At 42.2% G+C, this 27247-nt stretch overlaps 1 protein-coding gene across 1 annotated transcript in view; it reads right to left on the reverse strand.

Moving 5' to 3' along the window:
• rerea (arginine-glutamic acid dipeptide (RE) repeats a) overlaps positions 1-24752 on the reverse strand; it is a 133174-nt gene extending 108422 nt beyond the window's left edge. The window contains exon 1 of the mRNA XM_078254810.1: positions 24477-24752. The gene's annotated coding sequence lies outside the window, so the exon portion shown is untranslated. The remainder of the gene's footprint in view (positions 1-24476) is intronic.
• Positions 24753-27247: the final 2495 nt, after the last annotated feature.

Raw genomic sequence — 27247 nt, forward strand, 5'->3', positions numbered from 1 at the left:
TGCAGCAGGACAATGATCCTAAACACACCAGCAAGTCCACCACCGAATGGCTGAAGAAAAAACTAAATGAAGACTTTGGAGTGGCCTAGCCAAAGTCCTGACCTGAATCCTATTGAGATGTTGTGGTATGACCTTTAAAAAAGGCCGTTCATGCTCGAAAACCCTCTAATGTAACTGAATTAGGACAATTCTGCAAAGATGAGTGGGCCAAAATTCCTCCAGGACGCTGTAAAAGCCTCATTGCACGTTATCGTAAGCGCTTGGTTGCAGTTGTTGCTGCTAAGGGTGGCCCAACCAGTTATTAGGTTTAGGGGGCAATCACTTTTTCACACAGGGCCATGATGGTTTGGATTTTTTTTCACCTTTAATAATTAACACCTTCATTTACAAATTGCATTTTGTGTTTACTTGTGTTGTCCTTGACTATTGTTTAAATTGGTTTGATGTTCCCAAACACTTAAGTGTGACAAACATGCAAAGGAACAGGAAATGAGGAAGGGAGCAAACACTTTTTCACACCACTGTATGTATTTACAGTATGTCCTGCATGTGTGCCTGCAGTCATTTACGGGGTGTAAAAATCCAATTTAACCATTTTGTGGAAATAGTGTAGTGTAGAATTGTGTCTTTTTCAAGAAAACTGCTCATTGTAGTCAATTATCATCCATCAATTACTTAAGTTTATTCATGTGAATGAAGGTACTTTTCTTAAAAAGGAGGCTGTGGCTGGTTTCTTAAATTATTTCTTGATGACAAAGCTGGTACAAAACAAGGCAACATCCCATGATATTTACCAGATGTACAAAATGATACCGTTTGTTATTATGCATTCCCTGCTTCTGATGCAATACGCCTCCTGAATTCTGCTTGCATTTTGAAGTGAAATGGTCTGTTTTTGAATTTGAAAATAACACCAGGTGTGCAGTGAATGAAGTATTTTTATGTGTGCAATCTCAGTACTGTTCAACAGCACAGCCAGCAGAGCATACTGTAAAAATACAAAAATACACACGACAACCATCCAGATAAGCACATTACATTTATAGACACGCCATGATCAAAGTCAACTATAGAGGATTTTGGGGGTCATAGATGTTTGATGTACACATTTGGCTTGATTTTCTTTTAGATGCACCGTGACACTGATGCATGTTTTCATACAATAGTTGCCACTTGAGGAGAAGATGAAATGTGCAGTGGGCCACCTATTGCTAGGGCTCAATGGTGTGACCAGGTGCAGCTTAACCTGGGTGGCTGAGCAGGGACATCTGCTTGACGGCATTAGAGCCATCAGAGCCCTGACATAACCACAGATTAAATGCCAGTAAATCTGAGGATTAGATCCGTGTATGAATAGCTTACATTGATTTTGAAATCCCTTCAGTAACTCTGGAATTTCCACGGGGACAGACAATGAATGTGGCCATCACACGCACAAACGTATGAACGCAAGATCACTTCCATGCTCCTGGAGTTGAGGGTTATAATATGTGAGCAACATGGGGTGATTTGGATCATGACCAAAACAAATTGGCCTTTCCTTCTATAGTTGCCTGGTCGTAGTCTTAGAATGTGAATATGCATGCGCTGACACACACCCAGCCCCAGTGAGACCTTTCTGACATGACAATCCCCAAATCCCGAGCTGAAACCTCAATCCCCTCCGACCACCGTGGCCCTTTGGAAGCTGGCTGACATCAAAGACAAGCGCTTCGCTTTCATGATTTCAGTCCGCCTCTCAGTCTGTCAGTGTCTCTGGCTGTCCACCACATGCTCTTGAGAAAAAAAAACACTATTTTAACACCAGGCTCATGCTAACCACTTCAAACACCTCCACAGAACAACATGAAGAAACCAAGGATAGCCTGTGTGCTGCAACTTCACCATTTCCATACTGTAAGAGGCGGGTGTCGAGTGTGTTAAGATATGAGCAATGATTCCAAAAGGGGTTTCTAAATAGAAGACAACATACAGCTACAAGAAATTTAGACCAACCTGATTCCCTCATCCAAAAGGGCTGCACTGGTCATCCAAGCTGACCTTAGCCACCTATCAAGCAATTACTTGGTGATTAGTGTGTATTGGGAGGCAGCTCCATCAACCTTTGAGAAAGAGTGAGGAGGCTGCAGTGTCTAGCCAGGTGCAACACTCTCCTTACTACCTCCGAAAAAAGACACGAGTGAGGTGAGAGAGAGACTGAGAAATTCAGTGTGACAGTAGAGCAGCTCCTGTTAGGTAAGCACATTGAGCCGTCAGCCCGCCACATTCATCAACACAGAATGCCAGTCAGCAGCACCAGCAGGCTCGTCCGCCTCTCTGCCACACTACTGTTACTGTGGTGAGGGGGAGAGGGAGGGTGACAGGGAGGCATTTGCAAAGCAGATTTGGACCATTCACCCCAGCATTTGGCACTGCAAATGTTTCTATGCATGGTTTGTGGTGATTTTTACTAGCATTTCCCCTGCCCTAATAGATCGGCCATGGGCTGATAATGATAACATTATCATACATGCAGTGTAATAGTCTGGACGCAGGGTGTGTCCAGATCAATGGACGGCAAAATCTGGATAATTGATTAGACTGCTGCTGTTAAGCTGCTAAAAGATATTTTGCACACAGTCGATGTGTTGTTGGATAGGCTGTGAATAAATGGAGTCCTTGCCTGTTTTCAGAGTGCAGCATCCAGACATGGGGTTATGCAAGTGGATCTGTGCCATATGAGAAGTGAGCCGAATTGGCAGGGCTGATGAGCTTCCTGCACTCATCTTAATGTCAACCACAGCCAATGCCATTACACACAAAACTACAAATTAGGGCTAGAATGACTATTTAACATTGCTGACAAAGTGAAAAAAATGAATACTTCTATATTATTTCTATTGTCCCTTTGTCATTGTGAAAAGTCCCACCACCACAATATAAAAGTAGTTTCATTTTGAAAACCATGTAACCAGCAACAAGCCAACATGTGCTCTAACTTACAAACTGTGTAAAGGCAGATTTTGTTCAACATACATGTTTAAGCATACATCCACGTGTGGAAGATGGAAAAGTATCATCATAGTAAATTAGACGCTTCCAGTAGCATTGAGTTAATATTGCTGAATTTACAGTAAATGCTTATTTACACTATGACATTTAAAACGTTCTTAAGTGTATGACTAAGGTTGTGGACAAAGTCAGCTTATGTTTGTATCAATGGGGACACTTTAATAACACTTTTAAACATTTCCTCTTTTCTGTAGTGAAAATAATGTTGATTTTTATGTGTAGTATGACTAAAGAGTAGGCCTGGTTATTATTAAACTTTGTGAGGCGTGGTTGTTTAATTTAGACCTGCAACAATGAGGCTAGTCAATTAAACAATTAGTTGATCGACAGAAAATATATCTTCATAATGGATTTTTAGCATAAATAGAAAGAAATTAGTGGTTTTGACTTCTCAATTGTGAGGATTTTCTGGTTTACTTACTCTGCTATGACAGTAAACCTTTTGGTTTTAGACTGTTGGTTGAACAAAACAAAAATTTTTCCCAATTTACAGACATTTTATAGACTTAATTAATCAATGAATTAATCGGTAGATTAATCAGTAATGAAAATCTTTAGTTGCAGCCACAGTTTAATTTTGGCTGTGGTGCAGATATGAATTAAACTCCATTGTTAAAACAAAACAACAAAAACAGCTGACAATATAATACAAATCCTTACAAATACAAAGCATCACAATGGTGCCATTTATTGCAGGGTTTTTGCATTGGATTGCATTATATTTTACAGATATTAATTTATCGTGTCCACCTCCTGAACGGCGTTCATGCTTGAATCATAAGAGCTCTCGTCTTTTCCTGCTATGGACCTGTTCTCAATCATGACTGTAATTTGAGAGCAGGCTGATTGTGTTAGGAGGTAGCTGATTGCGCTGATGAGCAGAGAGCTGCTGAAGAGAAGAAAGTAGGCCATCCACGCTGAACAAATAATGACATCAATGACAGGCGGGGTGATATAAGGTTGTCAAAGAGACTATATTATTTTTAAATGATTGCACTGTCACCCGTGCTACAAACTGGCCAGAAACAATCCTGGATGAATTCATCTCTAGTCCAACCTTGAGATAACAGCATTGGCAACAGTAACACTATTGCAATGCAGCAACACCATCTAAATCACATTTTAGTGAGGCCAATCTATCCACAGGGTTAACTCTATTTGTGGCTTTAGGCAGCATGATGCAACTTATTCCAGTATACAAAGGCTAATGCAGGTAAATCACACCTAGTGGACTTGAATGCTTTACACTAAGCTTCCTGGCATACTAGCTAGCTCAAGTGGGCGAGAAATGAACCCTGTTATGTGTCCTGACACTGGGCCCTGCTCCCTGGCAAATGAAAACATGCCTCTCACTTACCGGCTGCCTGCGCCCACAGCTCAATACATCAGCATTATAAAAGGAGCTCGGCAGCCTCAAGGTCAGCTCAATTTCCTTCTGCCGTTATGAAGTATCAGAATCACAGCGAGAGGGGGCACCCACACACATGTAAAGAAATGATTTAGGGAGTAAGGGAGGAGATGGAGAGAAAGAGGGGGGGGTAATACAATAGGGGAACTGTGACAAATAACCAGGAGAGAACCAGCCTGATGTGTGAGTGTAGGCATTTGTGAGAAAATGTAGAGAACATTAAGCCTGCTTGCTCATTCTACACACTAAGAGAATATAGTAGTCTGCAGTATAAGTAATGGGATTGTAGGGCTGTAATCTCCCAGTCGATTTATTGGTCGATACATTCTGGCTCGACCAAAATTCTGATTGGTCGATTTTTTTGCCGTGTTAATTTCTTTCTTTTTTTTGGGAATTTATTTTTATTTTTATTATTATTTTTTGCCATGTTAATTTCATCAGGTGGAAAGCACTAATTGCTAACGGGGGTGTTTTCAGAGCACCCCTGTTTCACAGGTAACAGTCTGTCTTCAGAACACCCCCCTTGTTTTCACTTTTTGGATCAGCCCATCAACTGGAGACAGAATGAAGAAAGTACTAGAAGGCTTTGGTCTGGTGGTTTGCTGAATATTTATTTAATCGTGAGCGTTTAATTTATAGTCAGTCCTCCTCTACCATGTCAAAGACATCGGCAGTGTGGCAGCATTTTACAAAAATAGATAATGGAAAAAAAGTCGAATGCAAAGTTTGCAAGCAACAGTTTGCATATCACAGCTCAACTACAAACATGGCATATCACCTAAAGTAAGCTAACTTGTCTGCGTTTTGTCTGTCTTGTGGTTGCCCCGTCTGTTTTGATTAGGCTATATGAGCATATCAGAATTGGCATATTCTAATGTTTTAGTCCAATAATCGTTTTATAACTGCAGGCGCACCGGCCCGCAACTACAGTAGCATCCCCCAGCGTTAGCCGCGAAGCTGAGCTCCTATGTTCAGCCACGCTCTGTGCAAGGACATGCACAGAGCTGCTGAAATGATAGTGTCTGTCAGTTATTATAACATATGACAAAAACAATTGTCTTATTGTATATTATTGTATAGTATTATGTTGCATATTCCTCAACAGTTCTTGTGCCGATATCACTAGTTGACATAGTACTATTTTCGGAAATCATAGGCTATGATATTGCGCAGGTGCACGTGATGCAACGCTGTCAGAGCTGAAAGACAGACCAACTCGAGTGTCATTTCAGCGCAAAATAATTAGGTTAAAAAACGATTTAATATACTGCAAATAGCCTACTAGTTTTTTTATGTTTATTTATACTTCATTTAGACGGACAAGGCTACCAAGTACTGCGCAGCTAATTAATCTAACTTTTTTTTTTTTTTTCCTTCTTCGCCCCCCCGCAGTCGATTTTTAGTCGAAATTTCAGGACTTCAGTCGACCAAGAATTTCTTTGGTTGATTACAGCCCTATGGGATTGAACAGTTTTTGTTTAACAAGCCGATTCCACTTGTGTAATCGTTCAAGTTTAAGTCTGTGAAACTACAAAGCAATTAGGCCTACTGAATTCTTGTTTCAGAAAAAGTGAATAGGATGTTTACCATTTACTGTAATTAAATTCTAAGCTGTTACATGGGCATAACAGCTACCTAATGTAAACTAAATGTATTTTTTCCTTTTGAGATCTGGGCCCCATTCATCACATGCCCAAGCAATTTGATAAATTACACAGAAGCATGAAAGCTGATCATTTGCGTGGCAGAGTGTGGTGTGTGTGTTTGCCTCTGCCTGAGTCGGCAGTCATCCTTGGCTGCCTCACTGGCTGAGGTTTGACATCTTCAGCTAAGAGCCTGGGGAAATAACCGAAAATTCACTTAATGGCACCACCTGATCTATTCCTCATACAGGGAGAGGAGAGAGAGTTCCTTGAGGTGTTACAAAATGGCTGTGTGCTCTCGGCTGTGCTGCCGTCTCTCCCAACCGTGGGGGTGCAGGTGTGTGGGTAAACGCAGAGTGCATTGAGATCCATCACCGGCCTTGGTCAGCCACCAGCTGTAATTTGCAGTCAACTCTGACCCTTTGCGGGTTTGGTGTGTGTTCGCACATATATATATATATATATATATATATATATATATATATATATATATATATATATATATATATATATATATATATATATATATATGTGTGTGATGATCTGTACGTGCAAAGACAAACATATGCAGACCTAGATGCAGTGACGCTGTGCATGGCTGCAGGTACTTGTATGCATGTTTGTGCAGGTGTAAGTAAGCGTGTGTATATATGTTTGTGTGTGTGTCTGCAGGGAGTGTTGCAGAACCAGAGATGTAATGGCCCCACTTCATCTTTGCGTGAGGTATTGCAGAGCAATCCAAAGCAGCTGGGAGGGAGCCTTGGCTGGCTTGCAGTCAGATAACATCTCAGCATAACAGCAGGTATGCTATCAGTGCAGCCCGAATCCCCTTAGGGCTATTTTCAGAGCCTCTGACCCCAGCGTGACTGGCTGGATGACGTCCCTGTGCCAGCAACACAGGAAGAGCAGGACCCAAAAGCACACCACGGCTTTCTCTCAGCTGCATAAAATTTTATTCCAGCAGCACTGAACAGCTCCGTTATTGTTCAGACGTTTCACTAAATAAGACTTAACTGCTCAATGACTGACACAAGGACCACAATCTTTCAATAATTTACCCAATTGAGACAATGAATTATAAATCACCATGTAAACATACTTTTCTAATTACCCTAACCTGAATACATTCATATTCAGAGAAAGCTTAACCACATCAAGACATTCCAATGGTTTTATTCAACAGCATTTTAGATATGTGTACACCTTAATAGAGTGATGAATCACAATCGGAGCTTTGACAGTATTTTTTCAGAAATCCAACTGCCTGATAAAACAGACTCTACCATCTGAGTCAGCTTTCATGTAGCTGCAAGATGAATAGTACAAAGCACAGTGTTATTCCAGAGCCTGTACAAAGGCTATAACACAGTAGCAACATAACAGAGAGATATGGTACGAGGCTAAATACTGGGAAAAAACTGATGTTGCAACATAATATGGAAGAGGCATCTAAAGATATTAATTGGGCTATGCCGGGTAGGATGTAAATGGGAATTAGTAACCCACATAAATAGCTAATAAAAATATGTATGTAAAATAAGGTCAATTGTGAGATTGTTGCAGGCCATGTACATGAAGTTGATAACCCAATCCCATCCAGGACTGAAACTATACACACAATTATTGTCATTATCATCAACAGTCAAAAACCCAAAGATATCAGTTTATAGCTAGTTTCTATTGTAAGACAAGGAAAAAAACATAATTCTACATTTAAGAAGCTGAAACCAACAAATGTTTAGCATTTTTGCTTAAAATTACTGCAACAACAAAACCTTGTCTGAACAAAAAGACACAGGCTACTATCATTCAGTGCAAAAGTCTACTGCTGTTGTTCCACCAAGGCCACATTGTGTTCTTTGCATACATTTCTAGCAGTGGTGTCTGTTAATAGACCTAGCTGGTAACAGCTGAATAATATGTATCAGTGAGTGCAGTGGTGCTGGAGCGAGGTGACGGATGCCTCCTGTGTGTTTTCCTCTTATATTAAGCTCTTTCTCCTCTCCCATCTGACTGAGTGGCTTCCCACTACTTGGCTCCCCACGGTTAGCTTGTCAGTAAGCTCTCAATCTCTTTTCTCCGCACCTGCACCTGACACTGCGAGTGTTCTGTCACCCACCTCTCCTCACCCCACTGGAGAAAATGTTCAGCCCCGCCCACCTAGCTCCCAGCAGCCCCTGGGGCATGGGACAATTAAAAAACGAGGCAGGAGCTCTGTCGAGCTGTCATGCTGAGTCTCAGATAGGACCTTGCTCGTATTGCTGCAGAGGTAGGAGGACTTAGGTATTGGAGCCCAAAGAAAATAATACACTATGTCTGTTGTACTTGATATCCACAATAGTGCAAGGGGGAGATCTCTCTCTCTCTCTCTCTCTCTCTCTCTCTCTCTCTCTCTCTCTCTCTCTCTCTCTCTCCCCCCCCATTACAAGCCTTCCCCAACTGCCCTTGACTACACTCCCTAACCTCCCTCCTTCACAATCCATGTCAAAACCCTCTGCACCAATAATTTTTTTTTTTTTGCCCCTCTTGCTCCCCTTTTTGCTTCTTCTTCTTTCACTTCTTTTACTTGTCTGTCTTTAGGGTGTGGAATATTTAACAGCCCCATCTAAATACACCTTCAGGCACAGAGTCAGAGCCGTCGCTCTCCCCAGGTAAGAAATAATGAGAGGGGAAAAGAGAGAGGGAGACAGTAGAGAAAGGGTTGGTGTAATATCTCATCAACATTATTAAATCATTTCTCCCCTCAGCAGTCCCTGGGTGGTCCTGGGCTGTGTTATTTCTCAGTCAGGGTTCAGTGGCCTCAGCTCCTAGGGTTGAGTTTGGCCGCTTTGCTAGCCTAGTGCTGTGCTAAGCAGGTGTCAGGGGAGTTTCCCCTCAATTAAGCAAAGGTAAAGAAATGCCTCTCACCGTGCCGGCGCCGTGAATACATTAGTCTTGCTGTCACCACAGGCTAGGGCATCGAGAGGCATGAAGAAGACAGACAGCGGGTTGCTTGAAACGCTGCTGAAGCAGATTAAGCAAACTAACAGCAGGATCGTATAGTATTGTATTCAATAAAGGTTTATTTTAAGACCTCTGATACCAAGCATTGGGAAATGGCCTACAGGATCTGAAAACGCTAACTTATGTGGATGAATACATCAACATAATCAATTTATTATAATAATATAATAATATATAACAAAACAGTAAACAGTGTAATAACATGTTTTAGAGTTGCTGGGAGTTAGGCTAATTAGTTTGTATTAGCTGTCTGAGTGGATGATACTGCATCCTAGTTGTGTTAATTAAAGCTCAATGAAATGATGCCGATGAAAAATTAGCATGACCCACAGCCTCAGTGAGGGATACTGCCAGAAAAATGGATCTCTCTGTTAAGGCATTGTCAAGGCGAGGCTTGGACAGAAAACACTTTTTAGAAACTGAAATGAAAAAAAATTATATATACACCATTTATGTTTGTTACTTGCTAATTTGAAAAAACACCCACAATTACACCAATCTACACTGTCTTAGTTAAAAAAAAATAAAACTGCTTTCTTGACATTTTTAGCCATTACACCACAATCCCCTTACTATTTTCCTCCGTCTGACAAAGTCAACTGAAAAAAGGGTTTATAAAAACACGTCAACAGTAGCAATAATGCATCTTTTGTCAGTTTTTATGTGCGAGTATTACAGTGTGCTGGACAGGCGTATTAAAAAGGGCTGATTGATGGCTTCACTGTAGACTGTCTGTCCACCTCTTTCCCTGATGAGACATGTCAATGTAAAGACACATGAATGCAGCAGCCTGTCCTCCATTTTCTCCTCCTCACTTGTCAGAGGTAGGAAGAATGACGCAGTAAACACAGATGCTGTGTGCACCGTAATTCTGGGGCCCACTGCCTTTTATCTGCCATGACAGCATCTGCTGCTGTCGAAATCAAACGCCCGGGCGCAAGGAAAAAGCTAGTATTCCCTTTAATAAACTGCCAGGCAGAGCAGTGTGAGTAGAGAAAAGGAGGCACTCATCTCTGCTCTGCACTGGCCAGGCTTGGCTAAGCAGCAGCTGAGGGGAGAGGCGAGATAGAAATGGGGAGAGCACTCCTTCAGGCAATAGTTGGTATTATGCAGCTCACGCAGGCTCAGGCATCCAGCATCATTGCACTTACTAAGAGCCAATCGGTCAGCAGGGAGAGTTGGGCAGTCGGCAGATATATGCACACTGAGATGACTAGTGAAAGAAACGGTGGGCAGCACAGTCAGCACCTGCTCTCAGACTCACCACAGCCCCTCTGAGCTGCCAGGGTCAATTAATTACATCCCTCTCTGAACACTCTCCATTAGGATAAACAGAAATAAATAAAGAGCACTGATAACAAGGGGAGCACTAAACCTCCAACCCCCAGCAACACAACTGACCAGCTCCTCCTCCTGTTGATCAATCCATTAGTCATCTACAGAAATGACTACTTCATAATAAAGTAATCACACGATTCACTAATCAAATAAAAAAAAACATTTCCTCAAATTACATCTTCTTAAACATGAGGATTTGGGTCCGTTTTCTCCATTTAATTTTATTGTAAATTAATACTTTAGTTTGTAATGTTGGTTAAACAAAATAACAGATTTCCAGAAATTACTTTGAGCTGTGGTACATTGTTAAAAGATTAATAATTAATAATGAAAATAAGTTTTAGTCACAGCATTACAACTACTGTAGGACAGACATGTCATCTCCCCAAATTCTCCCACTGGTTCATTGTGTGTGCATGTGCGGATGTGTGTGTGTGTGCGTGTGCGCGCGCGCATGCGTTGGCGGGAGGACGAGGAGGGCTGCTGAAAAAGACCGCTTTTTGTTCTGACCCCACAGCTGTCACTAGCATAAGAGAGCCAGTTACAGGCAGCTCACATAAGCATTTTACTTACATACACACCCAGCCTTGACATGCAGAGGGGGTGGGACAAGAGCGTTGCGCTTTAGATACCAAGACCCCTGAGGATACTGTTGTGATGCACAACTGCATTAGATGAGGAGGCAGGAAGGGTAAATCACTAAATACCTGGTCAGTGTTTAGGATCCCACTCCACCACGATGCCCCCAACACCATTGACGTCCTTCCTTATCATCCAATTATAAGCCATGTGTGTCCACATCAATCAGCCATTTTCATCTGAGCCTGTGGACTTCTTTATCACCATTACTGCTACAGTAATTGAGGCAGTGCTATGGAGAGGCTGTGCAGTTTACCTCCATCTGGGAGGTCAAGAGGAATGCAATTGGTTGACAATGAGTAGGCTCTGGCTGATTAGGCTATGGGCTACCGCTGAATATTTAGCACTGATTAGACTAAGCCTGGTAGAGAACCATGTGGCTCACTAACAAAAGGGACGAGCCATAGGGCAGGGGGAGAAGGCTAGCAATCAGCACAGGCTAGCTCAAACAGACTATCAGAGTTTTAATGGCTGGATCAATCGGAGTGTCACATTTTTATGTTGTGTTTAGCAACATTTATGATGATGTTAGTTTTTGTTTAGCAGTTTTTGTGAAGAGAGGAAAAACAACAGCTGTGAATACAAATAATTAGGTTTAACAAATATGCAATCAAATGGTAACACTGAAAAATCCTCAGAGGTAAGAAATTCATCGGAGTGTAGACATTTATTACAACACTGAAATGTTACTGCTAAACTCTTCAAAGAATAATGGAGGTAAAACTTGCTGCAAATAGATTTATACGTTTGCCTGTATGAGAGGAAACAGTCCATACAGCTCAGGGGGAGACAGTGCAAAGAAGAGATGGACACATTAATGAGTGATACACAAAATGGCTCCTCTAATCCCCTTATTGAGATGCCAGCACAGTGATTGTGATATTTACACAGAAACTGTAGTGCACTCCTGATTGAAATAGGGGGAGAGAGGAAACATGGGAAAAATGTGGAGAGAGAGAGAGAGAGAGAGAGAGAGAGAGAGAGAGAGAGAGAGAGAGAAAATTACAGCAGGGATAGCTGAGCAGGTGAGAGAAGGAAAAACAGATGGAGGAAGGCAAAGAGACATGCACTTATTTGCAGAGGATTTAACTGTCTTGATCCTCAATAAAGAGGTGAAACTGATTAGGTTTATATCAAACGGCTGGTTGTAACACGGTGCCTGTCGCCAAGAGCACAAATCACAGTCATGTCAGGTTTTCCTTTTTTCCATTTGAAAGAGCCAGCACTCTCCTCAATTGTCTCTCACTCTGTCCTTTATTCAACGCCGCGCAGCCTCCTAAAGCGGCAGCTTGTCAGAGTGACAGATGCAGACACCACCACTGACCTAAATCACTCTTTTCCAGCACATTAACCCCCGTGTCCCTACACTTTTTACGCGAAAGACAACACCAACACTCCAACACAATCCTTACGGCACACTGCACAATGAGAACTACCCAAAAAAACCCACCCTGTTGTATTATCACCCTCCTCCCTGAATGAAGGCTATTTTTGAAATGCCTAAACAGGAGGGGGGGAAAACAAATCATACCATCAGGCTTAATAAATTACCGTCTGCTGTTCCTAGAGGGACTTTTTTTATCCAGTGACAAAAAAGGAGGGGGGGGGCAAAAAAAAATGTTTGTCCACCTTGGAGCCAACATAGAAAGAATCAATGATACTTTAATTACTGTAGCCTATGCTTATGAAATGCAATAATCATTCATTAAAGATGCAGACAGCGGCAAGCAGGCAGTCGGCCGGCCGGGCGTCAAGACTGCATGCATGGGTAGGAGAAGGGAGAGGAGGACTGGCGTAAATGATTCATGGTTTGATAGCTCTCCTGTATAATGGCTCCTCCGTGGAGCTGCTGGGGCTCCACTGCAGCAACTGACTGCCTGGCTCGCTCTGACTCTGCCCCGGCTGCTTCTGCCACCGCTGCCTGCTGCCCAAGATTAAAAAGCCTTGCCTTCCATGAAAGCAGCTCAGTGAAAACAGAGAGCGGGGTGCACATACACACATAAAAGGAAGCGACTTGATTCAATATCATCTGACAACGTATCTGGGGGCATGCAGAGGGGGGAGTGAAGGAGGCAAGACAAGAAAATATCAAAATCCTTCTAGGAAGAAAACATTGGCTGCAAAGATACTGGGGATACTTGTAACATCTAATGGGAATATGGGAGCATGTCTAAAGCCCCCCCCCATCCTCCTCATTCACCAGCTTATCAACCCCCCACACCCTGTATCTCCTCCTCACCCATGGAAAGACAGAGGAAAAAAATGAAGAGATTAAGGTTGTAACGTGTTGGGCTAATCATAACATAGACAGTTTAGTGCCATCTCGCATAATTAAACGCTTTGCACTAACCACCTAATGCATACTAATTTGGAACAATCCACTCCAGGAGTTGGCAGACCATGAAGCTCCCTGCAAAGGAGGTGCTCGTTTCCCTCTCTGCATGTGTATGTTTTTGTGTGTGACACACACACACACACACACACACACACACACACACACACAGATTTGCAGAGGAGTAAGGTGCTAAAGGTCAGGCCGTGGACTTGAAAGAAAAGGTCAAGCATTATTACAACATGACTAAATAACCAGGCTGCGCACAGCCCCGTGCCCAGCCGCTGTGAGTGCTAGAAGTCTCTACCTACATGCCGTGCTACCTGCCTGTCTGGCTGGTTGGTTGGGATTCAGTTTCATCCCTTGTCTTTATCCACATATCCCTCTAGCTCTAAGACAGCTGACATGAGGACTGTCATATCCTGCCTAGATTCTTATCCCCTGCTGGCTTTATTGCTCTCTTATTCACAAGACACACACACACACACACAGACACACAGACACACAGACACACAGACACACAGACACACAGACAGAGGGAAGCTGCGCTACTGGAGCGTGATTTAAAGCACATTAATATTAATTGCAGCACTAGCCGGAGTGATAAAACAGACAAGATGCCCCTGTGAGGGAACCGGGCACAGGCAGGTCCTGTTTTTTGTTCGCAGCTCTACTCATCTGGATGGCCATGGTGAGGCAGCAGAATGATGAGCATTTCATCTTTGATTTGCTTGTTTTATATTAGAGGGGGCCTACACTTCGCTAGCGAGGCGAATTTGTGTTTGTGAGTAGTTACTGTGTGTGTGTGTGTGTGTGTGTGGGCGTGCACTGAATGATAAAAAAAAAATAGGCAAGATGAATTATTAGGCTAGTGGCTACTAACAACAGCAGTAGGAATGTGCTACAAATAACACAGAGTGCTTAAGCGATCCTGCTTTTATCTCCCTCTACTACTCCTGGCTTGGCTACCTTTTATGTCCTCCACACTGAACGCAATATTCTGGGAGCAATTAGCTCTGCTAAAGATGAAAATAGTCTGCTGTCCTGCAGAGAGAACCAGCTTTTTCAGTACAGTGGAGTAAAAATACAAATCGAGAAGAAGCCTGGGTGCTAAAGCCCATCTCTACCTCTAAGCTTTTTTCTCCCACTGCAGGAAGACCAGGCGGCCGTAGGCATCAACAGATGACAGCTATATCTCTACAGTCCTCCATTTTTACCTCACCCTCTCTTTTTTTTCCTCTTTTGTCAATCGCTATTGAGAAGCCTGACACTGCCTTTACTGCCACCTCCAGTAGTGGATTTTCTGCTGTATGGTTTTGTGCTCCTTTTCTGATTTCCCCCCAAGACTCAATCAATGCCCCATTACCAAGTCAAATCAGGTGGTGCTGCAGAGATTTGCTGAGAATCAAAGCTGCAAGCACAGAGCGACACAGTCACACACACTAGAGAGGATTCATTCAAGAAGCCTGGGAGGTTTTCTACCAGCAGCTCCACAGGATCAGGACCAGGGCGAGGAGGTGAACAGAGAAGAAATCACTGCTGGCTAAATGCTTGTGAGTGGTTTATGGCTCAGAGGGACAGAGAGGGAGACAAAGATGTGGTAATGCATCTCTCTCTTTTAGCGGCTGACCGATCGTTGTAATCTCCTGGGTGCACTGGTCACACATTATTGTTTCTCATTTCACAAACGATTAAAACACGCCTGTCAATTATTGTGCCCCATAAGCTCCCTTACTACAAAAAATAAATAAATAAATCTTAAAAAAAAAAAATCCACTCATATGACCTCCAAACTCCCCCACCCCCCATAACACCCACATGCACAGCCGCATTCCTAAGCCAAATTCCCAGAGAACAACACACACACACGTTCCTCACTTCCATCGTCTTTATCTCTCTTCAACAGCAAATACAAGGTGAACGAGCCCTGTGTAATGTAAGCAGCTCCTTACAGAGAAGTGAAAAGAGAAAAGAAAGGGGGGGTGGGGTAAAGACGACGTGTCCTTTTAGTTTTCTCTGCCTGTTGTCATCCTCTTCACAGCAGCAGCTGAAGAGGCAAGACAAAAAAACTCTGGGGAAGAGTCAGGCAGAGGGAAAGAGAAAAAAGAAATAAAGCAGCACTGTGCATTGTTTTATGTAGAGATTTTCACAAGCCTGTCGTTGATTTGAGTGCTAAATACAGAGGGAAAGAAGGAGAAAAAAGGAAGGGCTGCTGGTTCTCCAAAGAAAGGTCTCTGAGGGCTGCCAGAGGTGGTGGTGTATCTCTTCCCTGTGACAAAGCTGTCGCACCAAGGAGTAAAATGTAAACCCCTGCTGCCAGAAGACCGTTTTGCCTTTCATTACACCGAGTGCACGTGTCTACACGCCTGTGCATGCATCGGAGTGCATGTACATGAGCGTGATACGAAGCCACATGCCACCTTACTCTTCTTACTACATTTGGGTTTTGCAGTGAGTGCTGGCTTTGTGCCGATCAGATCATTTTCTTTGTGCCAAGAATAAAAGGAAGAGACTAAAACTCTGACAGCGTTCTCCTCGCACTCGATCCCAATCATGAAATCTGTGCACAAAACATCCCCAACCTTTCTTTTTTTTTTTTACGATTATGTTTTGGGGCATTTTTTCCAGGCAGCTCACTAGAACCTTCCACAAGCACTTAACCAAGTCATCAATAGCACCCCACTAATGTATAACTGAAGAGGCAAAAAAAAAAAGAAGCTTTTGGGGGGGGTTAGACTGGAATAAGCTCATCTATACAGAGAACCAGGCCTCGCAATGCCATGCCAAATAGCATTTTATTCATTTGAGAAGGCAGTGAATGGGGAGAGGAGGAGGATTGGCCTCCTAGTGCGCTGCTATGCCCCAGTTCGGCCAAGTGACAGTGATTCCTACAGTGAGTCGATTTGCTGCTTTTGAGTGCCTGGAAACTTGTCTGGCAGAGTGCTCGCAAGGGAGAAAGATAAATGGGAGAATGGGGGGGCCGAGCCTCACCTCTCGCTGTCTTCCATTTGTCTGTTCATCCCTGGGGGCCTTTGGGCTGCTTGGTACAACAAAGAGGGGGAGAGGGGACATAGAAGGAGCTCTGCGGCCATCCACAGACAAAGCAAAAGCAGAAAGGACAAGTTTACAGGTAAATAGTGAGAAGCAGCTGGCTTGGAGCTGAGGCAAGCTCAGGTTTCAAACAAACAATCAATCACCACTCACTCACTCCTCCACAACAACAACGATGTGGCTTATAGCACAGTATTCAGTACTCACTCACAGAGCATATCTTATTATTTTCTATTAAAGCTACTTTGCAGGTCTATAGATTCTAAGAGCTTTGGTTAACACCAAAGCAATAATACATAACCAACGAATAAATGTTCAAAGACTTGCGGTGTTGCTGCAAAGACACGTGCACAAACAAATACCAACTGTGCAAAGCAAGATTTAACCTGACTTTCAACTCCACAAATGATCACACAATGCTGCTGGAATATGGGCGGCTGATGACAGGAGTAATTTTCCACATCGCTAATTTGAAAAGGAGTACTTAAAGATGACACAGTAAGACAACTTTATTGTCATCTTAAAGAGGATCTATGAAATCAATGGGAGGAGATCAATGCTGTCTCTCCCATTATCTCACAGCACTTTACATAAGCAGCAATAAGCATCACAGAGGCCATCATCTAGCTCACCGATTTCCTGTGCGGGACTCCCAGACACCTTCAGGCAACAAAGCTCCTCTCACTCCATCAGTGCAACAGTCACAAGGAAGGAGGAGGAGGTAGCGAAGGAGAGGAGCTGAGGGGGAGAAAATACCTCAGGCAAGCCAGAGCCAGATAGAGAGGGAGGGAAGGAAGGAAGGAAGAAAGAAAGAAAGAAAGAGAGAAAGAAAGAAAGAGAGAGAGAGCGAGAGAGAGAGAGAGCGAGAAGTTAGCAGAGCGTCTTCATTAGAGAATAGCAGCTAGCGCTGTCACTGACTAGCAGAGCACTGGAGTTAGAGCTGCTCATCCTCTCAGATAATTAGGGTTTCTACTGCTTCATTTTGGGGCGAGGGACAGGATGTTGGAGGCTTGATTGCCTTTTATTTCCCAGCATAACGGCTCGGCTGCCTCTGACGCTTTATTAATAAGAGATCTTGAAGATTTACAGCTTCGCAGCAAACATCGATTTCAATAATTACAAGAGAACTGTTAGCGGGGACACAATGAAACGCACATCCACTCCAACGCCCCTCCCCTCCGTCACAGGATCTAATTTACATAGATGTGCCCTCTTCATGATTGCATATTATAAACACGTTAAAAACACACAGTGATTTTCACACTTAGCACTTCAAACGCTTTACAACCAATCCTTGGCCTGAAGGGCAAAGCAAATACTGTGAATGTCACATTTACATTCAACTTTGAAACCTCAGCATTTGTGAAAACGTAACGGATGATAGACTATTTCTCTGTGGAGCAATTACAGATGGCTAAATGTGTTATGGTTCAGAATCGGAATGAATAATTTGGAGATATATGGGATCACAAGAGCACATGCTCTTTTACCTATATCGTAGAATTTGAGACTTTACCACTTGACACAGTGCATGTGTAAGACTGAAGTGAATGCTGCTCTCTGACAACAGCAATTGCGAAAAGAAATAATAGAAATCATACTTTAAAAGGCATCTAACATCAGATACAGAGCCAGAGATTTCATTTGAATAAAATCAATAATTGTGTTGACTTGCAGTGCATTGCCTTCCTGTCTTCTCATCTTGCCCGCTAATGTTTCTTTCATGAGCCAGCCCACTGCTGGTGACATTATAGCTACAGCACTTCCACAAGCCCCCGTTGGATCAGTGAAAATGGTTGGCGTAAAACACAATTAGTACGGTCCATATGGCTGCTGGTGGAGGAGGAGCAGGAGAGGTCCCTTGTGGTCCTTATAGAGGCCCGCTCTTTTGTTATCTTAAAGATCAAACTGTTGTCATAATAATGGGGCCATTTCAATTCTGCCGCTTGGTTTTCGTGAAGCAGCACTACTTTAACAGATCCTCACATTGTGGAATGACTCTTAGCAAATAAATTGACCAACCTTGGCTGATAGCCTAATCAATAGCTCCTTCATCATGATAAATGGCTCATATTGAATAATGGGGAAATTTAATGTGAGGGGAGCGTTACTTCCTTATTCCAGCGGTCAGCCCTATCGATTGGTTATAACCCCTCTTTTTGACCAATGGAATGTGCTGATAAGAGAGCAACGTGTCCGACCTATGTAAACTGAGCACAGAGAAAATGATTTACTGTGCTTTAGGCACGTCTCATTCACTGATAGCTCTGTATGCCCTGCCTGACAAGCATTTTCTTGCCTGAGAAACGCAGACACCTTTTACTGAGTAGAAGCGAACAACAGCTTGAGGCAACAGATTTATTACAAATTGATCAGTTAGATAGCACTGCTGTGCTTCACTGTTTTCTCTCCCTCTCTCTCCCCTCCTCTCTCTCTCTCCCTCTCTCTCTCTCTCTGACAGCCTCCCCCTGATGGTAGCTAGAGTGTATCAGAGTTGAAGTGCTACAGTGGCAAATCTAAACCCAATCCTCAGAACTCATTTTCTCTGTGCCGGCTGCTGGAACTGGGGTACATACAGAGACAAGATGTCCATCCTTAAACCTGTAGTTGATCCAGCTGCAAGTCCCAGCACGTAAACTGAAGGCTCAGCAGGCTCAATAGGTGTGCCTTACCTGCAAGGGCGAGCAAGGACACAGTTTACCGGAGGCACCTCGTGAACAGGAGAGTGGAAAGCGCCACAATGTCACCGGGGTCATTTCCTTATGGCTGCATGAACCCTGAGCTCACTAGTAGCCTGTGTGCCTACTCCATTAAAACATCAGTCACAGGTCTGGGCTCTGCAGCTCTGCAAACAAACTGTGCCTCGTGTGCAGTCACAACATCAGCGCAGTACCCGTATTAGTCACAGAGGCCACAGAGCACAACCAGCACATTGTAAAAAGATGTATGTGTAATTCGTCTCATCCACAGTGTTGAAAATCAATGTCCTGCATACCCAATATTGTACAGAAAAAAATCACAACATAACAAGCCACTACAGCCACTTTAATTAAAGACAGATGCGTTTGTCTGGACAATAGACAGCCGTTATTGACAATTCTCTCTATAAAACAATCAAATCAACTGCATCATTTAGACTTGCTGATCAAGGTAGCTTTCTGATAATTACAACAAAGTGACTATTTACCTTTATCGCTGTAGGAAATATGGTAGATCTTTACACTTCCTTAACAGGTCTATTATAAGCCAAGCTAATAGGTGAAAACTGTTAACATTGCTGCTGCTATATAATGGATCCAATACACTCCATTTCACAATATGACAAGATCCATATGCTTAAGGTTCAGCTAACACAGTAGATGGTCTGGCAGGTTATGTAGGCTATTTAACAACAAATCTGTGCTAAAAAAATACTGATGTCAATAGTAACAATAAGCACTGATAGAAAACTGCACAGACTATATTGTGCTTCTTTCCTTTAATCACCTCCATCTTTCATTTGTGCTACAGAAGAATGGAGCGCATGGAGAAAAGGGCTATTGGCTTCCAGAGGCTGTAAATGTGTGTGTCACTAAAAAAAAAGGGCATCATCTAAAAGATGTTGAAATATTCTAGGGAGAGAGTATATGTCTATATAAACATCGTCAGGCAAGCAGCTGCAGGGGGTGTGCGCAGTAAAACACTGGTATGCATGGTTTGTGTTTCTGCACCACTAGCGCCATGCCGTGTCATTACATGAGGCAATCTCTTACCTAATCAGCACTGACACACAGCGGCAACGCACTCCTCCTCATCTCTCCCCCCCCTTTCTCTCCCTCTCCTAAGGGGCCAGCCAGCTGATCCTACACCATTTCATTTTCCTCTTTTACTGAGATGGCAAATGGCTGACTGTTATTTTTGAACACTTTCAATTCATGCTTTTTGGCACTGTAATTGAGTAAGTGCTATTATTAGCACATCCTGCTCAAATGCTGAAAAGATAGTCCATCAGCTGCATGCCATGGTGTGTTTTAAATCTAATAATGCGTAATAGTCACAAATAGACTAAATCTGCTGTGCAGTCACCATCATTACAACTACATCACTACTACTATGTATTCATTGTCCTGTGTTTGCTGTTGCTTCACAACTCCTACAACTGTTAACCAAGCCTCCATGTCCAGTTTCCACACACTCCATTGTACAACCCCTCATGTACATAAATCACAGAAGAAACCGATATGTGGTGAGTTGCAACACTTTGCAATCTCGTAGCCTCAAAGCCACGTACAAATTTGAGGCAAATATAGAGAGAACTTTTTTTGCCGTACCTAGGTACAACACAAAACACAATGTGCCTGATCAGTTAAGATGTGAATCCATGCCAAGCCGACCCAATAAGACACAGGCGGCATTTGCAGGCTGATGCGAGACCGACTTCACTATGGCTGAGCTCAAAGGAAAAGCAGATTTGATCACATCTAGTACATCAAATACCACCAGCAGTATGTAGCAAGACAGCTCACAATTGTTAACACGGATAGTGTTTGCCGATATTATCTCCTTGGCCCAATTGTGGAGCTGCAGAGCTAGGCCTGAATCAAACAAAGATGAGATATGATGCAGCATGCTTGGATCTCCTCTTATGAGAGGTGAAGGGAAGCTGTCAAAGAACACAAAACACATCCGGCATCTTGCCTTCTCTGACTTACTGGGATAAGCCAGGAGGAGGAGGAGGAGGAGGAGGAGGAAGGGAAAGTGTGCTTGCCTCATTTCTGCCAGTGTGCCCTGTGCGTGTCAGTCCAATATCTTAAAACAACACACGCAAGGCTTTGCTACAGCCAATTACCCAGCTCTTGGCACAGGAACTGAAAAACATCTTTGGAGAACAATAAAGAGAGCTTGGCTTGTTGTGCTTGCTGTCAGTAAGTGCTGACAGATTGTTATTTTTAATGAATATACAGCACTTCAATGGCCCATCAAGAGGTCTTTGAGCGAACATTGCTCCTTTGTTCAGAGCATTAATTTTCTATGTAACAGCCAGATATCTTGCAATGGAATTGATATCAAGCAAGCACTGTACAGAAAAAAGCTAAATCACTTCATCCACTTGCTTCCCTATTGTGTCGTCTTTGCAGCAGCTATGCATAGTCATGAGAATATAAATACAAGAATACAACACACTTTCTTAATTACAAATCTGATATCTAAAGATGCTTGATTACACATCATTTCCTGTGTTGGCTCTGTACATCAGACATTTCACTGCTTACCTACCTCTCCTGCCAACATAATTTCATAGTGTATATGAAATCCCTGAGCAAAATTCACAATAAATCCACCTAATCACCTTTATTTGAAACACAATAGCCTTGCTGAGAGTAAAATGCTCCTTTTAAAATACAGGCTTGCCACACCGATGACAGGTTATAGCACCATCTCGTATTGCAACACAATGGCATAATGCTTCAGCATACAGCATGAAGTAGCTCTGAGACTAGACCCAGGCATTATTATGGGGAATCATCTTTCATGACAATTCATGGCGAAGGAGAGATGCAGTGACGGCATCTTGGTAAAAACAGCAAGATGCCATTCGAGCGCAGCATGTAAACACTGAATTCCCGAGCATGTGTATTGACAAATCATCGACAAAGAGGTGTCAGAGCGTAGTGAAAAGGGATTTTCCTTAACATCGTCTGGCCTTCCATTTGCCACATATTACTCATAGAGAGCTGCCATTACTCAAACACACATTAGTCATTAAAAGGAAAATAGCGGGGTTATTACACTTATCATTACTCTGCTGCTACTATAGCCACCCAGCTAGATTAACATTCAATGGATGGGGTGTGTCATTGGATATGTAACTCAAAGTCATTTTTTCTACTGCTGCTCTTGAGATCCCATTCAAATTGAAACACTATAAAACACCCTGCCCTCCTCTGACCTCTGAACTAACCAGATAATGAGGATTTAAAAAGGACTTTGCACATTTATACAAAAGATGAACAATTCAAATGTTCTGTTTTAAGCAATTCTAAATTGTGCTCTTGGTTGAACCTGAAACATTATCTTTCAACAACAATTATAAACCAAGGTTTAAGGTGCTTTTCTGTCAGAGCTGTGCTAAAGTAGTAATCGACATATAGCCTGTAATGGCAGACCTCTGTAACCTAACCTAAGTTTACAGTCTAAGAGGTAGTTTAAGAAAATCTAAATCACAACCACTAAGCTAGCAGCAGCAGGAAAAGCCACCAAAACATCAGATGTGCCATATGCACAACGTATGGAGCTAAAGAGGTGTATGAAGGGGCCGCTTTGGTCACAACTGCAATGACTTGATACAGGATATGTCCAGTAAAATCTAAAGCAGATTGAATGTATTTGGTGTCTTTTTTCAAAGCAAGAAAGGAATATTACCTGTTGTTAATCTTTTCATTTTTTTAATGAATTAACTGTGTAAAAATATGGCTTGCTGCAATATTCTTCTGAAAACATTTCTGACCATATGGGTGCATGCGTATGCGTTTTCTTGCCTAACCCTCTATTGCTAAACCATAATGTGTAACAGACATTACATGATGCTAGTACTTTCAGGTCATCACGTCATATCAAGACTAGTAGTGTACTTGACTGCAAAAAACCTGTCCATGTTAAGTTGTTTAAAGTCATTAAACAGAATGTGGTGTTGAGCATGTCTACGTTTAACTATGCAATGCTGTCAGGATATCAGATCATTCATTAAATATTTATTTATACCCAGCCTAAATACTTTGACAAGTAAGGAAATGCAGACTTTTGCTGTCAACAATATAACTACATACTTTCAGTGGACTGAAAATAGCTCGGCATTTATGGAGCAAATCAAAAGTTTCTCACGCCTTTGATCACTGTGGACATTGTATATTCATTACCTTAGTTATGGTGAAGCCCACAATTGTGCTGTGCTATGTAGCCTGTAAGTCACAAGACTGTAAATAAGTCATGAGTGAGTCATAAACACTCAAATATAAATCACTGGCTATTAATGTCTCTGCCTTTTTAAGTTTAACATATTAACATTAGCAGAAAACACTGTAATGTTGTCTGTAGCCAAAGAGTGTCTTTTGTTTACTATTTTCAAACTTACAATTCATGATAACTTAGACTAACCTCATGCAAAAACTCCTTCACTGATAAAAGCATAAACCCAGCAAATGTCATTACCCTTTATGTAGTCTCTACCACGCAAATGTTTTGAACTACCCAGCCTGTCAGAGGTGAAAAGCGTTCATGCCAATTCGGCAGATTCTATTTGTTGACAAATATCTCCCATGAAGATTTTACAAGCTTTGCATCTTTGTTTTCAAAAGTCAACATTGGTGTGCCGTTAGCCATTGTTAGCTTTGTTTAAAACCAGCCCAGACTAAGGTCGTAAATAATCAAAAACTCTAAGTTAGATAACAATAATTGAGCACAAGTCAAGCACACAAAGACAGCAAGTTAGCTCCACCAGCTAACGTTTCCATGAGCTAATGACAATAGCTGAATGGGCTCAGGCTACTCCCTGTAACAGAGATACTACACTGGGTAACGTTAACGTTAATTCAAAATGGGAAAACGTTTGCTGTGAGGTATTGCAAGGTTACGTGCACGTTAAAGCCAAAAAGCGTTTAATAAAAATGAAGTCATGGTGTGTGTGTGTGTGTGTGTGTGTGTGTTGCATGTGCTCTGTGCTAACCGGTGTCAACGAGCTGTTAGTATCCAGACATTACACTGCTCCTTGCTGGCATTACCCAATCAGTGCTAGTCACTGGCGCTAGCTGCTAACGTTAGTTCATGGTAACCAGCAACAGTAAGGGGCAAACAAGTATATTAGCTAACTAGCTAGCTGATGCTAATAGACAAATTAGCCAAATAGCTAGCAAGCAAGGGTGTACGTTAACGGTCCAACGTTTACAAACTGTTCCTTCATATTTGTCATTTCTTGCTCGTTTGCTGATAAAGTCAAAGGCAAAGAAGACGACTGGTTGAAGCTCACATCACTTACCTTAAAGAGCTTGATCTACAACATCTGTGATTTGTTTGATGAGAAACTGCAACAACAAACAATAGCAGCAGCAGCAGCAGCAGCAGGGGCAATTAGCCAACGTTAGTTAGCCAAGTGTCGCCACTACACAGAGTAGCACAGCAGCTGCAGTGCCACCTGTATATCTTCTCTAATGTAGCTATAACGGAACGGACCACGTTTGATATAATGCTGTCATAAATGATGGACTTGAGAATAAAGAGGAAGTAATCGTTGCCGGAATGCTCAGACTAGTGTGTGTGAGGGGCACTCAGCATGACAGCATCCTTCTTCATCTTGGGGTGAGAACAGTTGGGGGTTCTCAAAGTTCAACCGGTAAAATATCGTCACCCACTGGCCAAAGCTGGGAACATCCACACAGAGAGAAAGAAAGAGAGAGAGAGAGAGAGAGAGAGAGAGAGAGAGAGAGAGAGAGAGAGAGAGAGAGGCGGTGTGGGAGTCCTCGGGGTGTCTATTCTGTAGCAACACTTGGTCTATCTTCATCCTTATGAACCTGTGATACTGCCAGACTATATTTGGACTGTCAGTGAGCCCAGAAGAATAGAATACAATGGAATAGAATCTCTCTCAGGAGATTTGAGTGTACTGCAGTATTGAGTATAAAATAAATATAATAGATTGTTTACATTATAAGGCATAATGTAAAGGAATAATATAATTGGAAGAACAATATGACAAAATCTAACAATGTTTTATCACAAAATAGAGTAGAATATAATATAATTCCGTAATCAGGAATGAAATGCACCTGGACACATTATATAATAAAATAGAACAGAAAAGTTTTAACACCTGGCATGGCAGAACAGCAGAATTGAATAGGAAGGGTAGACACAAAAAATAACATAATAAATGAAGAACAATATAGCAGGAGAATAGAATAGAATACTTAGAAAAGATTTGAGTAAATTGCAGAATTGAATATAATAAAAGAGACACATTACTATTATGTTATGTATATGGGTCCACACATGAGATGACATAGTGACAAATGTAAATTTCATCACAGAATAGAACAAAATAGTTTTAGGAAAAAGCAGCAGCAATCTTTCACGACTGCTCATTCAAACAAATGTTTTATAACAGCAGAAGCAATCATCCTCTTCCCTAACATTTGGATGCTGTTTTCTATTTTCAGCACCGTTGACTGGAAAGGGGTGTACAGGTGCAATAGAAACACTGGCAAATACGTTTTGCCAGTTCATTTTTGAATAATTCTTGCCACATAGCTCTAACAAATGTGAACTTATCAACAGGCGCACAGGGTTTGGACATTATCTGTTTGATGAAGTAATTTTTATGTTAAACCAAGCTGCAGTTAAAGCTAGCAGCACCTATATTACTAATAAAATACACAATATGTGTCTTCTCTGCAACTGACCAGCACCTGTTTACTATGGCCTGTTCAATAGAAGAAGAATGCCTTTATTCACAATTTTCACTCTGTTAGTACAGTTGTACACGCATTGAACACAGGGCTGAATTACAAACATGCTCAGGACCTATACATGCTAAACACTAGTGGAGAGATGTCAGAGTGAGGGGGCTGCTCCTTGGAGGAGCACCCCGAGCAGTTGGCTCAAGAGCACCTTGGCAGTGCCCAGGAGATGAACTTGCACCTCTCCAGCTACCAGTCCACAAGCAGTACTTCAATCCATATGGGGACTTGAACCGGCAACCCTCCAGTTCCCCCTAACCTAACTCTCTACGGACTGAGCTACTGCCATACCCAGTATATTAAGTATCAGTTTGCTGATGATTTTAGGTGGCAAACTGCTGGTGTAACTTTCATAGGCTTTATATTTATATTGGTATATCCACAGAAACATGCCTATAAGATTTGATGAAGCCCAATAAAGTCAACTTTAAATGCAATTTTGGTCTAAATTCTTTTCTGCAAGGAACATGTCAGTAAAGTGTACTGCATATGTCTGACCACTAGATGGCGAAGGTCTCAAGGAAAAGAAATGAAGCATTGCAGTTTCTTAGAAACTCATGTATTTTAGGCTATAATCGACACTGTGATATCAATTACAAGTCACCCAGATTTCCTCCCTTATTCTTTTGAACATTTCTGTAAAAAATATAGTCCATTGTAGTGTGAAGATGTGTTGCTAAAGGAAATCTGCAGCAGATGATAGTCACAGGTTGTTTATAGACTCTGTAATATATGCTAGGTAGTTTCTTTGTACCAATGATTTGTAATACATCTCCTTGGTGACTGCTAAACAATGGAGGCAGGTTCAGACAGGGCTCACACAAAGTAAATTGGTGTGGCACAGACCCAGCTGGCAATCCCCCCTGGTACCATACCACTGGTGACTAGACCCTCATTTATCTTGGCAAGGCTCAGTACAAAAAGAGCTTGCAGAGAGCTTCTGGATTCTTTTACCCAGGGGGACAGAAATGGCTTCCCTGAGCACTGAGCTCATGTTTCTGCCTCTCGGTGGCACTCGGATTACATCACACACTTCACACAGACAGGAGCAGTTACTGAGAGAGCAGCACTTTACTGCAGATACTCTCCTTTTCTCTGTAAGTAAACTATGAATCCTAAATGATTCGTGATCATAACCTTGATAGTAATCAGTAATCATCATTATTATCTTTCAATTAATATTGGAATTGTTACATTGTAAGACTAAAAGTAGAACACAATAATTGAAGCTCTAAAGTAATGCCACGATTTCAGTCAGCACCTGAACATGTGGATAAAAATGAAATCACCAAAA

Source organism: Sander vitreus, chromosome 7 (genome assembly GCF_031162955.1).
Source record: "Sander vitreus isolate 19-12246 chromosome 7, sanVit1, whole genome shotgun sequence".
Taxonomy (NCBI): domain Eukaryota; kingdom Metazoa; phylum Chordata; class Actinopteri; order Perciformes; family Percidae; genus Sander; species Sander vitreus.